Source organism: Triturus cristatus, chromosome 7 (assembly GCF_964204655.1).
Source record: "Triturus cristatus chromosome 7, aTriCri1.1, whole genome shotgun sequence".
NCBI lineage: Eukaryota > Metazoa > Chordata > Amphibia > Caudata > Salamandridae > Triturus > Triturus cristatus.
Window position 1 is genome coordinate 119,421,695 of NC_140590.1, and position 6,000 is coordinate 119,427,694.

A 6,000-nucleotide genomic window follows, 5' to 3' on the forward strand; every position below is an offset into this window, starting at 1 on the left:
TGGCGGTATTTCAATTTTACATGTTACCATGTGAACTGCTGTATAATGGGTGCACAATTAAAACTCGCTGTAAGGCGCAGATCAATTGGTGGCTCTGGGTACACTGGGTTCTTTGAAAGCCTACAATTCCTATATGTCCAGTGACTAGAAGGCTCTAGCGAAGGAAGACTATATTGCTTTTGTAAATCTAACATGGTGACAAAAAGTAACAGATGTAAACATTGTCACAAACAGCTTTTTTGTCCTACTAATTTTTCGTTATGATTTTATTGTAGCAGTTAGTTTCTTTGAGAAGGCCTTGAGGGAATAGAGGGCCAGATGTACGACCATGACTATTTGCGACTCGCAAATTGCGCTCGATTGCATGTCGCAATTTGCGAGTCGCAAAATGCCATATGCAACAGTGTCTGAGACAGCGATTTCCAATGGGGTCACAAATTGCAAGCCTCATGAATATTCATGAGGCACTCGCAATTTGCGACCCCATTGGGAATGGCTCGCCCTCACAGAGATGGTGGCCTGCTGGGCTCAGCAGACCTCCATGCCTGGGACTGCTTTTAAATAAAGCAGTTTGTTTTTTAAATGCAGCCCGTTTTTCTTAAAATAATAAATCAGACAGGCATAATAAATCACACATGTGTGTAAATCAATGTACAGGTAGTGCTACGCAAGACATTGTGTCTTATAGGGTGCCGGAATCACATACCATCCATACTTGTAGACATTATATGTTAAGAGTGAAGCCCTGGGAGGAACACAAAGTCAGAACATAAAACTTAATGCAGCGGATTGTATTTGTCTGTACTAACAGGACTTTATTACTTCCCTAACAAAGACTACTTTGCAATCTATGAATATCACAGATTGAGAAAATATAAGGATGTAAACCCATGTCTTACAGTTTGCATGCAGCACCTTGATGATAGTAAATAGTTCACTGTACTCTATTAGAAGTACTTAAAATTATAAACTGGAAGTAACAAAATGATCTCAGTGTCAAAAGGAGTAACCCACTTACCTAGCTGAATGATCTGTGATCTGTATGTTACAAGTGTACCTTGCAGCAGACACATTAATTCTCTATATCACTTTATGAGTCAAAACTATGAATGGACAAAACAAATAAGCTCGGAGACTAGAGTAATCTTAACAGTATAACCCCCTCAGAATTGGTGGGCAGACAGAGATCTCTGCATCAGGTATCTTAACCATGTAAAATATTTTTTAAAGTAACCTCTTTGTGACCAGTTACGTCATCTAGAACAGATTTAGTGGCACTTATGTGTTTGATTCAGTGCAGCAGATTAATTGTGATATACATTTGTACATTGACTGTCAGACTCTGGATTTCAAGTTCTGGCCATCATGAGTTAAAACCCCTTTCCTCTGCCATACATTGAAGTGTTTGTTTTTCCATTTCCAGCACTTCTACTCACTGACAAAGCAAACAAAGACAGAACAATTATTACAGAAGATCTATATAAATTGTGCACACAGTCATGTATGAGGTTAACTTATTGGAAACGCTTCTAAATGAATCCTTACTGCAGGCAACATTGGGAGATTATGACAGGCTTCATTTCAAATCAGTGTTAAATCTAGGTAGGCGCTGTGGCCTTTATAGTGGAATTCTGCACTGCGAGGATTCCTTTTCATTTTTTACTTACCTGCCTGTTTCTGCAAGTCTTGGATGGCTCCATTCGGCTTTTTAGTGCTGCGCCATGAACGTGTTGATCACAGCTGTATCAGAAATCAAGTTTGAATTGAGGGTTAACCATTTTTTCACCCCTGCTCTATCCTGACACCTGATAGGACCTGGGCCGATATTGCCTCACTGCCTGTGCATGCATCGTTTCTTGGACAAGCTGTGATGCAAGGGGCATGCGCAGCATGTCTATGATTGCAAATGTGTGAAGAGGGCTGAAATGAAAAGCGCTCTTCAAACATGCGTAATACATGGAGCGCGGTGCACCCGTCCCCTGGGCTGCTCCTCTGCGCACTTCCATTGTCACCTGCGCTGAAATTAAAGCAAAAAGAACTGACAAATCTGTCTGTTTACATTTCTAGAGCCTGGAGATGCACGGAGCAGCTTTTCTCTCCTCATGTGTGCTGGTGCAGGTAGGCCGCTGCCCTTGCACCCCCTATGGACCAGCTGCGACTGGTGTTTGGGGACTTAAATAATATTAACTTCACACACGTCTATGCAAGGGCTATAACATTTGTTTAATCACACTGAATTTATGTGGGGACTTGAAAACCACAATAATCACACATTATCTATCTGGAGGCTTGAACATGCATAGAATTACACACTGTCTCTGTTTGGACTTGAACATCATTACCCTATACTCTCTGAGTCTGATTCACAAATTGAACTTTGTAGTAAGTTTTCTAGTACTACAGTAGCACTACAAAACTAACTACAAAGTGCTATTCAAAATCTGCACTTTTGTAATAACTTACATTTTTTAGTAAGTTTACTAATTACCGGAAATCACAAACTGCACTTTTGTAGTAAAGTACACTTGTGTAGTAACTTACACTTGTGTAGCAAGTCCCTCCCTCCATTATTGTCAATGATAGCAGTACCAGCAGTTGACCATGTGTAGTGCTGGATGTTCTGAAAAAGTGTAAGTTACTTCAGAAGTGCATTTGGTGAGAACCAATAAGCAGTAACCTTCTCAAAAATGTAAGTTAATTTGTGAAGTAGACACTATGGGGTCCATTTGGATGGCGGTCAGAAAATCACTCCGACCGCCATGGTAGCGGGAAAACACCACCCACTAGGACAGCGGCATAACCGCCGGTCCAATTAGTATGCTTTGCAGTCGAAATCCGACTGCTGCGGTATGATCGGGGCATTTAACATTGCGGCGGTTGCTGCTGCCAGCAGCACCGCTGCGATGTTCAAATAAGCATGTCCAGCATATCCTTGCACTGCGTGGCAGGCACTGTGTACAGTGACATGTAGGGGTTACCATGGGTACCCCCCCCCCAGTGCACCCACACCCCCCCAAAAACAGGCCCAGAGACATTCTCCGCATGCTTTTCCATGGCGGTTCCACCACCGCGGAAAGGCTGGCTACCGCCGGCATCATAATCATGCCGGCGGAGCGTGACCGTGCACTGGCCCCATTTTAGCGGTTCAGCTCTGCCCACCAGCCAAGCGTGCGGACTGTTACCGGCGGAAAAGTGGCGGGCGGAAAATCTCACCACCGCGATCGTCACCGCCATGCTAATGGACCAGCAGTTTTCTGGGTTGTAATCGCGGGCGGATTGCCGCCGCGGCCCGGCGGTTGCCACCGCCAGCCCACCAGCGGCTATCCGACCGCCATCCTAATAGACCCCAAAGTGAGGGAAGTAGAACATTATCTTTACACACTATTAAAGTGGGGACCTGAACATGCTTAACTTCACAAGCTACCTTTGTGGGGACATAAACATCCCAATAAACACTTGCTATCTTTGTGGGAAGTTAAACACCCCAATAACCACACACTAACTTGGTGGGGACTTGCACATGATTACCCTCACACACCATATCTGTGAGAATTTGAATACCTCTACAACAATATTCTATCACTGTGAGACTTGAATAGAATTATCTTCACACTCTACCTTTGTGGGTACTTTCATCACAGATGTAGATATCATCTTTGTAGAGATTAAGATGCTACTGGAATCATTTACCACCTCTTTGGGCATCATCACAAGCAGTCCCTGTGCACTGATCACATACCACATCTGTGGACATCCTCACACAACATGCCTGTGCATTAACTAATATTACTTGCCATTCCTAGAGAGATGTGGTCTAGTAGCTACTTTGACAATAATGTAAGTAAGTGATCAAACTCTGGGTTGCAATTGACACTACTTCTTCTATTTGTTAATTTATCAATATTAATTCCCATATCGCCTAAGATTCTGTGCACCAAGTGATGGGTTAAATACAACTTTAAGTGCCTTTCTGTGATCATGATATATGACATTTTCTGATGCATTATTAACATTCTCCATCATTGTGCACCTTTAGGACATGTACAGCAATTTATATATGAATTGATTATGATGTTGTTTGTGTATATTGCTAATAAAATAAATGTTTCGAAAAGTGTCTTTAAATGTACTCAGTCACAAATGGCAAATATGGAGTAGGTCCTCACGTGTTCAAGTCCCCACAAGGATGGTCTATGTGTGAAATTAAATAACAATATATTTGCAAATTTGAAGCAGAATCCTGTGTCATAATTCTTTTCTTAAAGTTTTTGTGTTATTAGTATATTTTAAAAACACTGGCAAAGGTTAGTCTCAACAAGGCAAGCATCCACAGATAGTCACCACAAGGAGAACACGTGTATGTGTGTGTGTTTTGAAGTAGCGTGCCCCTCTCTAAACTCCTCCTTAAATTACCCATTTCATCAACAATTTTGTAATTATTATTGCCCATTTTCTCACAACATTCCCCTGCCCCTACCACATTGACAACTAAAACGTATATCTATGTGTTCGAAGATGTCCACTACCAGGACAGCGCTCTCCATACAGAATAGACAGAGGAGGCCAAGATAGAGATCTCTGGGTGAAGGTTTGTGAATTGCATTTTGTGGTACATGGAGTAGTGCTACTGGGGTACCACTTTGGGATCTTCAGACTGTCTCTTGAGAACGAGGTCCATAGGCCTTTGACAACAGACAGCTAAAGCTGTGTGTAGGTCCCATCTTGAAAAGAAAGCCAAGGACAGCAGTCTGGGCTCTCTTCATGAGATCTGCTGTTTGGCGGCTCAGCTCCCAACACCCAGACAGAGCCAGTCACACTTGAGGCTGATAACAAGAACACTAGTGAAGTCACCACAGTAACATCTATTAGTTACAATACTATGTAACTTGAAGATTGTAACTGACAGGGGGAAAGTTATTAACAATTGTCCACAATGCTTATGATACAGAAAGATACTTGTCACCCCACACTAGAAAACATGCTAATGCACTGTACACAGAGGTCACTGAAACCGTGCAGATCATGGGCAGAGACTCTCTGGCAGCACCAGAAGAGCTGGCCTCCTGTTCAGTTCAGCTCTGGGTTTATGCAATTATTACCAATTAAATGTATACTGTGGATTCACCTACCTCCTGCAGGTCTGGGTTTCCACAGGACTGGTCGATGGTTCTGTGCCAGTGCAGCCCTCAACCCCAGTCTGAGGGAAGCAATGGCGGAGTGCTGCAGGAAGCCAGCAAGAGGTCTGCAGTTGTTACACTCTGTGTAGGTTGAAATAGCAAACTCTGCCACTTTAACTTCCCTTTCTGAGTTTTCTCTCATGACACTCAATGCTGAAAAAACGACGTCTTTTTTTAATGTACAATTTCCACCCTAGCATGTGCCATCATCTGTGTTAACTATAACACGTCTGTTCACGAGAACGCAGTCTCCACTTCCTCTTGTGTTGCGTGGCTCTCTTCAGCCACCAATGCTCTTTCTGCTCACAGTCACGAGCAGTCTGTGAGGAATGATCAGGGTCTCTTCAACAGTTCAGAAAACTAAAGAATATTAGCAGATTGGTATGGCATATATACATAAAAATAAAAATTGCAAATGTGAACGTTTTAAAACGAATATGGAAATGAAGGCTAAACATGTGGGATCCTTAGCTTGGTTCGTGGGAGCAGCCAGTACAGCACACAGAATCTAGTACTGATGATAGATGGCCTTAATTGAAGCCCTGTGTTGTGCTAATAAACAAACAGAATGCACTAGGACCAAAATAGCCAGTTTTATGCTCGAGTCACTTTGCCTTTTAGAAATAAAAGTAACTTCTGAAAAGCTCAGCCTTCCAAATAAACTCAAAATGTATATGTTTGCATTCAAAAAGAGGTATTTGCTAACTGTAGTTATTCATTGAGGGTCCACGGGATTCAAAAGGTGTAAAACCATGGGGCAGATCTATAAGAAACTAACGCAGCGCGGTGCCGCAGGTCATTTTGCTGTGCCGTGCTGCGTTAG

General features: G+C 42.6%; 1 protein-coding gene across 1 annotated transcript in view; it reads right to left on the minus strand.

The window, feature by feature from the left end:
* The window catches only part of LOC146808987 (sialic acid-binding Ig-like lectin 13), a 435,230-nt gene extending 429,982 nt beyond the window's left edge, over positions 1-5,248 (minus strand). Inside the window, exon 1 of the mRNA XM_085614274.1 lies at positions 5,130-5,248. The gene's annotated coding sequence lies outside the window, so the exon portion shown is untranslated. The remainder of the gene's footprint in view (positions 1-5,129) is intronic.
* Between the last annotated feature and the right edge of the window lie 752 nt (positions 5,249-6,000).